General features: G+C 39.6%; 1 pseudogene across 1 annotated transcript; it reads left to right on the forward strand.

Annotated features, from left to right (window-relative positions):
* The first annotated feature begins 251 nt into the window (after nucleotides 1-251).
* LOC146470406 (uncharacterized) lies at nucleotides 252-5,024 on the forward strand (annotated as a pseudogene). The gene is made up of 3 exons (XR_014867005.1): nucleotides 252-316; nucleotides 408-3,728; nucleotides 3,854-5,024. The product of XR_014867005.1 is annotated as an uncharacterized LOC146470406 (transcript).
* The last annotated feature ends 5,548 nt before the right edge of the window (nucleotides 5,025-10,572 follow it).

Here is a 10,572-nt window from a genome sequence, read left to right on the forward strand (position 1 = left end):
ATTCTTTGCGTTTATTGGATGCTGGATCACAGCAGCTATCGGGTATCACGATGAGTTAATATAATATTCTCCAGCAGCCAAATGTTTGCTATCTAAGAAAGGACACGAAAAATCACTTTGCGTTTATATTTTTTTTATTTTTGTCTATTTCTTTAGCGAAGCCATATCAGTATGAACTAGGGGTTACCAAACAAGGATATTTCTTCATTTCGTGACTTCACTCACGGATAAGCTTGTTTTCAAGCACACAGATGGCACATGATACCACAAGAATGAACGGTATTGAGATAACAGCAGATCCATCCCATGCAAGTCTGCACGGAATGAAATAAAATCACGACAAATATATCTGTCTTCGAAAGGTCATCAGCAGCTGTTATTTTCCAGTGACTGTTTTTATTCCGAAGTTTTCCTCGGTTTTTAATAGCAAGAAATCCGCTGTACAGTCCATGTGGACCTGGAAATGAAGAACGCATTGACACAAGCACCCCATATGAAATACCAGGTTTATTTTCTGAAATTGAGGGCATAACTTCACAGATCAATGCGCCATTTGAAGACGAGAATCAGCTCATTTCTGTTGGAACAGTGCCTGATGAGGCAGCAGAAGACACGTCAGTAGGTGAACTCACTTTTACTCCAACTACCTCGCTTGATACTGAAGAGTGTGAGGCAAGCTTTATAGACGTCTGTGACTGCATACAGTTGTTAGAGCATCCTAAACTGTTTGCCGACCCAGAGCAGAGAAGAAGGGAAGTGGAAAATGAAGTTTCAGAAATCCAAGGTGATGGAAATCTCGAAGAAGATCCAGTGCCATTGCCAGATCTCTTTGAAAATGTTACTGAAAGCTATCAAGAAATGTTCTCAGCTGCAACTGAGAGTTTATTTTTCTCTGGAAATGAAGACAAAGATGTACAGAACGGCAGCGATGAGCATAAACCACTCTATTGCAATGCCCCGCTGACCGTTGCAGAAAGTCTTCTACTGGTTGTTACCTTTGCCATTAGATACACCCTCTCTGGATGTGCTCTGAACGATTTGCTCAATCTCATAAGTCTTCATTGTATCAGCCCTAATTTATGCCGCACAACGCTCCATCAGTTCCAGCACTTTTTGCGATCAATCAAGAATCCCCTTGTATACCATTGGTATTGCTCGTATTGCTTTTTACTTGTTGATGACAGACCTATTGAGACTTGTCCGAACCCTTTGTGCTTAAAGGATCTAACCAAAACTAACTCTTGTTCTTTCTTCATTGAAATACTGATTGCCTCACAGATTCCCAATTTGTTTGCTAAAAGTGGCTTCTATGAAAATTTGAGACATCGTTTTAGAAGGACCAAAAGAAATGCTAACCACTTTGAAGACATTTATGATGCCCCTGAAGACAAAAAACACTGCAATCCTGGGGTTTTAGATTTCCAGCAAAATATCTGGTTATTGTGGAACACAGATGGTATCCTGGTGTTTAAGTCATCAAAGTTTTCTATGTGGCCGTTGTACTTTGTTATAAACGAACTTCCTTTTAGCTGGACTATGGTTTGGAGACATTTTTGCAACCATTTCATTCCTGTCTGCGGAAACTGGAAACCGAAGGAACACCCATCAAGGTGAAAGCAAGGGATGACACCACTGAGATGGTAAGCAAAGTTATCTTACTTGTTGGAACCTGTGACCTGCCAGCGAAATGTCTTGTTTGTAATTCTGTTCAATACAATGGAAGCTACGGCTGTTTTAAATGTAAGCAGAGGGGTCAAACTGCTAAAGTTTCTGCGCAAGGACATGGCATGCATTTCCTTTTATACAAACTGATCCATACGGCCCAAAAAGAACTCATTCAGAAACACTGCAAGACGCAAAAACAGCAGTTAAAAGTGGTGAAGCTGTAGACAGTATAAAAGGCCCATCGTGGTTTACTGGACTTTCAAGTTATGATGTCATTAAGGGAACAGCTATTGACTACATGCATGGGCTTTGTCTTGGCGTAATGAAAACTCTACTGAATCTCTGGTTCGCTTCAGAGAACTCAACCAAGCCATTCAACATCTGCGAACAGGTCTCAAAAGCAGACGCAAGACTGCTTGAAATTCACCCTCCTCTAGAAATAGGAAGCCCTCCAAGGTCAATTGAGCATCACAGAAAGTACAGGAAGGCCTCTGAACTTAAGTCCTTCTTGCTTTATTATGGAATACCAGTTTTGTTCGGCATATTAGATACAAACTACTTCCAGCACTTTGCCATTCTTAGCCAAGCAGCATTTATTCTTTTACAAGACTCAATATCTGAACTGCAATTACAAAATTGCAAAAGACTTCTAGAATATTTTTGTTTCATGTTTCCTTTTCTATATGATCTCCGCTATCAAACTATTAATGTTCATAATCTTTTGCATTTACCGCAAGCAGTGAGGGAACTAGGACCCCTTCGGACTCATTCATGTTTTCATTTTGAAGACAAAAATGGTTATATTCTTAAAATGATACATGGGACACAAAACGTTTCTTCTCAAATAGTTACTGTGTCATTCGTTCAAAATTTACCTCAAATGATAGATTCTCTGAATGAAAGTAATTCTGCAGCTTTTAAGTTCTATCAAAGTCTCGTTGGATCACTGCAGAGCAGTCAGCAGACTCAAGTTATGTACGATACGTTCGCACTTGGGGGGGGGCGTGCTCCACGGAAGCTTACCGAAGATGAATTTAGTGCCCTTGCAGACGAGCTAAGATTTATCCCGGACTCCAAGAAAGTCCTTTCCTATACAAGAATGAAAAAAGGAAAAGAGGTTTTTCACTCAAGCGCATACAGGAAAGTAAGTGTGAGAAACAGCTATACTGTATTGTATCGATTTGGTGAAAACACAAGTTTTGGACAAATACTTTATTTCTTTCAATACAAGGCAAGTTGTCCTGGGACAGGAAGCTGTATGTTTAACTGCACGTGCCTTGCCTTTAATTACGCAATGATTCAAGAGCGATCTCCAAGATATGATCTCAACTTAGTGACTGATAACCCATGTAAAATGCATCTGTCTCATGTAATTCCAGTCGCAAAGGGATCAAAGAGAGTAGTTCCACTTTCCAATGTAGTGACAAAATGTGTTTTCATAAGCTATAAGGAGCCAGAATGTGATCCATTCAATTTTCTGGCGATATTCCCTAATAAATTAGAGAAGGACTAGAGTAATAAACGTTATGATGGAACTATGACATTATGGCAGTCTTTTTATAGTACGAAGAGCGCTAAAAAAAAAACCCACAAGCTCGCATTGCCGTGACTTTCGGACAGGTCTATCACCTGCACCTGTAGCTAAGAAACTAGATCTGTTCCCATTTTTTATTTCCCTTATAAAATGAGGTAACCGCCTTGAGATTACATGTACACTATAAAATAATAGGCGGCTAGGGGAGGGGAGAGGGTGGGTTTACACGTCCTTGTGCCGGTCCCTCTCCTCTGAAAAAAAAAACGAAGCAAAAATGTTTTTTGTCTAATCCAAGCAGTTAAGAGCTTCTCAAGATCCTATTGCCTCTGTGACAATGCCCGGGATAATGGAAACTGTGCAAACTGTTGTGACTCAGGATCATTGCGAACAATAGGCAGATTGAGTTACGGTATTTCAGTTACATGGCAGATTTTGATAAAACAGAACTTCTCGCTGACAGCGCGTTGCTTCTTTTGGTGCTGTTTAAGCGGCAACCCTGATTTCTATTTTGGAAAAGCACGTTTTAAAGGTAAGATAAAAAGCAAACTTCAGCGTAACAGCATTTCAATCTTACTACAGTGTACTGTAGCTTTGCTTCTCCGATTGAACATACAAATTAATTTGTATATTACAATTCTTTTCTTCGATCGACAGTCATGCAGCTGCAGTTACATCTGAGTTACATGTATTCGTGTTGCAGACGGAAGGATTAGACCTCAAGATGACTTGACAAGCAGATTACTTAGCAGATTCCTTGCAGACTTAACAGATCATATGCAGATCTGTTTTTGATCTGTTTCTCGGCTGCAACTCAAATGTTTTGCAGGCTTTGAATGTGATTTTGCATTGTATTTTCAGGCTTTGTATATTTGTACACTGTAGTTCTAATATTCTAGTAATATATTTTTATTAGGCATTTTAAATGTAATAGTTCATGAAAATTCTTCATGTAAATTATTTTTAAGATACAGGGCCCCTACGCAGACCAGCCTTAGAGCTGAATGGGCTACCTTGTGTAAATAAAGTTTTACTTACTTACTAGTTGCCTTTCGAAGACTTGGGCCTGAAAAAGATTTCAATCTCCACAGCCGAAAGTGGATTACCCAACCAGCTGGCATCTCAAGTCCTTGCCGACATCTGGAGAAGGGTGCAAATCATTCTTTTGCGTTCTAAAGTTATTCCCTTGGAAGAACGAAAATTTTGTCTTACTGAAGATGACAAGGCCTTCACCATCGAGGATAAAAAAGCCAGAATCACTTGCAGCAGTTGCTCTACGTCGGCAGCAACTGGTGGCATCTGTCAACATTCCGTGGCCGTAGCAGAGACCAGTGGTACTCTTCGCAATCATATGGAAGAGTACAAGAAGCAACATGATCTTGACTCCAGGCTGGCGTTCCAGAATGTTCAAAGAGGTACAGATTCGAAACAAAACCAGAAGAAACCACGTAGTGGCAGAAACAACCTACAGCAACAACCCATAGTGGCAGAGATGGATCCAAATGCAGCGGTTGATCCATATCTCGACTATCCCAAACCCTCTCACTTTACACAGTATTACCACAATGACGAATCATTCCAGGTTGTATTCGTAAATGACTACAAAAATGCAAAAGCCTGTGAGCAGTGCAAGGTAAACTTTCCGCAGATTCTACTAATTGCCCCGTGGGATATCTGCATCATGCATAAAGAGATGTATGCATATCTAGTCAAAGATCCTGAGAATCCTGCAAAGGTGTTAAGGTACACGCTGATATAAGTGAAGCTAAGAGAGAGCTTTTACTGCGCAGGCAACGATTGCCTTTTGCCACGCCATCCATACTTTTGGAAAGGGCGATTGAACATGGCAGATGCCTTTAAAGAACGACTGCGAAAAAGTCACAGGATTGAACTGCTTAGTAAATTGCGTCTTACGATCTAAGCTAAGGCCAAACGCTTAGCCTACGTGGTAGGCTCCAAAAGGGGAGGGAAAGGGAAAGAAGGAGCAGGAAGAGAAAGAACAAGTGTAGAGGGCCAGGGATGCTGGGAACACTGTGTAGTGGGAGCGATTTGTGCTCCTTCTTTACCCCCCCCCCCCCCCCCACCCTTTGGAGCCTACCAGGTAGGCTACTACACACTGTTTATCCTGTTCGGGTCTCTAAGGTAAAGGGGTGTAGTAACTTGCCAATCTAAAACTTCTAGCCAGGGGCAATGTAAAACTTTTGGGAAACTGAGGAGAATAAAGCATGATCAGAAGTCCCCTTTATCTTAGGCTAGGTTTCTCACAACTTTGCTGGTCCTTCATTAGCCGAAGGCCAAACTATATTATAACATTATTTTGCATGTATATTAGTTGAGGGAGTTTTTTTTATATGCCGCTCTTGGTTCTGCAATAGCTATTGCTCATTGTTATTAGACCAATATGGAGCAAATAAGGGAGATATTTACGTCCCTTTATTTCCCACATATTTCACTTTGCTTTTGTCTTTGTAGACAACCCTCAGGTACAGACTATTTTATTTTGCGAGGGGGTTGTGCAATTTTGTTCCAATATACAACAAAATGTGTTTGTTTTTCATGTTATTTGCCGTCATTGTTTACTTACAGTATATTTTTAGCCGGAGCTGGCGTGACAGGGTTAAACACAGAGTATTTCTGACCTCTTCGCTACCCACTTTTTGTTCAGAATTCATCATAACAGCGAGGAATATTAACAAAAAGCGTTTACACATGTAATACAACAAGTTAAAATTGACTGCGATCTGACAAGAGCTGGTTTCGCAAAATACAGATCTTTTATTTCAAAACTCTACGCTTCCGGTGCGTGAAACCAAGTTTTTGTGACCTCCTGGTTTGCTGCTTTTTGTTCAGAATTCATCATTGCAATGAGGAATATTTACGAAAGGCGTTTATGCATGTAACAAAATAAGTTAAAGTTTGCTGCGATCTAAAAAGAGCTCATTTCGCAAAAATACAGATTTTTAACCAAAACTCTGCACTTCCGCTGTCTATTCTTTGTTACAAACCTGATGTAATTTGTGAAATAGAGTTTTTCTGACCTGGCTCGCCGCTTTTTGTTCAGAATTCATCATTGATATGAGGAATATTTACAAAAAGTGTTTAAGAATGTAATGAAGCAGGTAAAAGGTCGCTCTGATGTGACAAGAGCTGGTTTTGCAAAATACAGATCTTTAATTTGCAAAACGGGGCATTTCTGACCTCTTGGCTCGCCCCTTTTTGTTCAGAATTTATCGTTGCAATGAGGAATATTTACGAAAAGCATTTCCGCACGTAATAAAACAAGTTAAAGTTTGCTGCGATCTGAAAAGAGTGTGTTTCGCAAAATACAGATCTTTAATTTCAAAACTCTGGACTTCCGGTGTTTATTTTTCAATGTTGTTCACATCACAATGCGCTCCGAACAATGATCTTACTTGATATCATTATTTTCCGTTTTGTTTTGTCTCCTTTCGCAAAATACAGTAAGCCTTGTGGATACATTTGCTCATGGGAACAATGGTTCAAATCAGAGAACAATGTTTATGGCTTGCATGAGATATTTACAGCATGCATGTTTGTTATCTAGTCAAAAGACACCTATTGCATTACATCTTATTTTAAATATGTTATTTCGCTGTAGCCCCCTTATGAATGTGGTTGTCTCGCCAACCACACTGGCAGGCTGGAATGTTCTTTTATGGGAGGCAGATAAACTAATTTTACATAAACGATTTGGAAGTAACAAATATGATTTTCATGTTTAGAGTGATGACTCCAAAACTGGTGGGGAAGAACGGCACATTGTAGGTGTCCACACCTGGTGCCCAGAGAGCAATAAGCCCAGGGCTATGTCCTTTCTAACAGTTTGACAGCAAGTGGATCAGGAAAACACTGGTCAGATGTAGACCACCATGCTGTTGATGATGAATATGTCACATCAAATGTGTCAGGGTTGGTTAGGGATAATGCCTCTACCCAAAAGGGAACACCTTATGATTAACACAGGGTGTTAAGGAACCACAAGGGTCCTTATTAGGTGCCCTGTTCTTGTGGTATTCGTCAGTGATTTACCTGATGCAGTTATGGCTGGTAACACAATTGCCTTGTATGCTTATGATTGTAAAACATCTAGAGTGATAAATTGTCCATCCGACTATCAAGTGTTTCAATCAGATCTGGATAACCTGTACTCATGGAGTCAACAAAATCTAATGGACTTCAATGTGAAGAAGTGTAAACTGATGCGTATCACCAAGAAGATGCTTTCCCACTCTGACCTCCAGCTCAATAATAACACCTTAGAGGAAACATCTGAGTTTTGTGATCTTGGCTTAATCACTACGAGTACACTGTCTTGGAATGCCCATGTGGACAAAATATCAAGTCAGGCTAAGAAGATTCTTGACCTCATTAAAAGAACATGTAGGGGTCTAAATGACGTAACCCCCTTGAGAGCCCTGTACAGTACCTTGGTAAGGTCCCAACTAGAGTACTGCACTGTCGTCTGGTCACCTTGCACAGCTACAAATAACGCCAAATTGGAAAGAATTCAACGAAGAGCTGCAAAGTTTATATTGAAGACGGATGTTGAGTATGATACTAGAAGAGAAAGGCTGAACTTGTTATCCCTAAAGGATAGACGTTTTTTATTGGATGCTTTGTTCTTTTATAAAGCTCTTAATGGGTACATTAATTTGGATGTATCCCCATATGTTCAATTTTATTCAGATCCTGAGGGGTACTCTTTAAGAGGAAGGGATGATCTTATACTGAAGAAGAACTATGCAAGCACTGATGCTTTTAAGTTTAGCTTTTTTTAATAGGATTGTTGACACATGGAATGTGTTACCACTTTCTGTACGGCAAGCTTCAAGTATCTCTAACTTTAAAATGGGAGTAAGGGATTTCCTTTCTTCTAGAATTATGTAATTAATTATAGAAGATAAGATTAATTGGATATAGTTTTTATGTTTATGTTTTTAATTTGTTATATATACTTTGTGCTTACAACCTGAGCCTGACTAAGCTAGCGCCTTAGTCAGTATAAATCAATGTATGTTTCATTGGGTATCACAAGTAAAGAGCCACCCCTTTCTCAGCCCTTTATTGACACCAGGTGGACATATTATTACGAGACTATTCAGTTGCATTTGAAGTATGGAAAGGCATGTCTTCAGCTTGTAGGGTGTCTCCTTTGAAGAATGCCAAAATCAGATAGCCACCACATAGTGTGGTACAATGTCATCAAGCAGAGCACTTGTCCTCCCATGATCCAAGTTAAAATTAAGTTCCTGTTTGAGTTCCTTGACAAGTTCATGTGATGAGGAACTTGGTTTCTCTGGTCGATACCTTGCACGATTATAGCCTGCAACTGTCCTCAAACATCATTGAGAGAAATGTTAACGTGGAAAGCTTCCACCAAAGGAACATCAAAATTGGAAGAACAGAGGTCATTCAGGCAAAGCGTGATTGGAGAAGTCAGAACCGCTGGAAAGGTTCCACCTCTGATGCAACTTGCAGCTCTCAAGATATGGAATTGTCGACAAGAATTTCTAACACATGACTTACCAAGGGGATGCCAGTTGTTCACTCAAAACCTGCCAAACACTGTCCAGCCTTCTCCTGCTTCCACTTTGGACATGAATGTTACACCATTACCTATGCATGAAGAATAGGTCATGCAAGGGGTGGCTCTATTTGAAATTTAATTACCGTACATTGTAATAATTCCAGGAGCCATGCTATGAAAGGTAAATCTCAGCTGAAGTAAGATAACTGAGAAAAAAAGAAATCATTATTGTATCATGGCCTAGTGTTCTCTTTTTCATTCAAAATAGAATTTTACTCAAAGACCCATTTGAGTGGGGTGAGCAAAATCAAATATGCTAGGACTTTGTTGCATTTTCACGGGTTTATCCGTGATTCAAATAAAGTATACAGTTTGTGACAAGTCTGTGACCTACAGGAGATTTAGATTTGACCATGCAGATGAGGATGAAGTTATGGCCACAGAAGGTCTTGCAGGTAAAATAGACTTAATATCATCTACGCTTGAAGAACTGGACACTCTTGAAAAGAAATTGGAAGAAGTATGCTCTATGATAAATAGCCTGAAAGCTTCCGTATCCAGTTTAGAGACAGATGTCACTCTGGTTATAGAGGAGCAACGAAGCTTAGACAAAACATTACAGATTTAAAAAAGAATGCTGAGTTCGTTAGCAGTCAAATTGAACAGCTAAAAAATACCTTACAGGAGGAAAAGGAAACACATGGAAATGAAATCAACGATTTTCATAAAGAGCTGTTATGCCTAGAAACTTACAATAGTAGAAAAGACATCACATGCCCGTATAAATTGAAAAGCACTGCTTTCAAAATTTATGAAGATATCCCCAAGGAACTCCACAATCTTTGTAAACTTCAAATGAAGAAATTGAAAGGGGCTAGAAAAGGAGAGAAAGCCTATTTCAGAACCAGACAAACTCTTTATTGACGGAAAATATGTCACAAAGGTAAAATTAATATTTGCGGACAATCTAGAATTCTTGTTTAAAGTTTAAGCTGACTTTGCTACTTCGAATACTAGTAACTTCAATGTAAGTGTTGCACATGCCTAATTTCGAACAAAGATACCTGTAAACGTGCAAAAAAGCTTTTGCTCTCCATAACAAAATGCTCGACCCAAAGCGTTGATTGCTCAACAGTTAGTTTCTGGAGCGCAAAGGTAAGGCTCAATCATGGAGCCTTGCTTATCCTGCTCCTTAATTACCTTATTGTTCTGTTGTTATGTGTTTGGTTATTTAGTGCGTTTCCTTTTGTTCCAGTAGATAAATGCAGGAATTGCACAAACAAAGCCACCCTGAAATTGCCGAGCTTCTGGAAAAATCGTTTTACATTGATTACCTGTTATCAGGGGAGTCCAATGATGAGAAGGCTCTCGCCATTTTCCAGAGAGCAAAGAAGATAATGTCCGAAGGCAGTTCCAATCTTAGAAAGTGGAGAACCAACTCACGTGAATTACAAAGAGCGATCGCAATGTCAGAAAGCAGGACACAGTCAGTTAGCACTCAAAGCGAAATTCACTGTGATAAAAAAGAAGACGATGAAACATATGAGAAATAAAACACTGGTTTCAGCTCAGGCCCACAAATCGATGAAGACATCTTCATGAAAGTTTTAGGAATGAACTGGAACACTCACATTGGTAAAATTTTCTTTAGTTTTTCCAAATTATGCAAATACTCTTGTTCACTTCCACCCACCAAGAGATCTGTTCTCAAGGTTACAGCCAAAATTGTCGACCCCATGGGATTTGTCAGTTTTAACAGTGGAACTGAAAATCCTATTTCAAGAACTGTGCATTGATCATTCAAAATGGGACACTGGGCTAAAAGGAA

This window comes from Pavona decussata, unplaced genomic scaffold, assembly GCF_977016875.1.
Source record: "Pavona decussata unplaced genomic scaffold, jaPavDecu1.1 SCAFFOLD_114, whole genome shotgun sequence".
Lineage (NCBI taxonomy): Eukaryota > Metazoa > Cnidaria > Anthozoa > Scleractinia > Agariciidae > Pavona > Pavona decussata.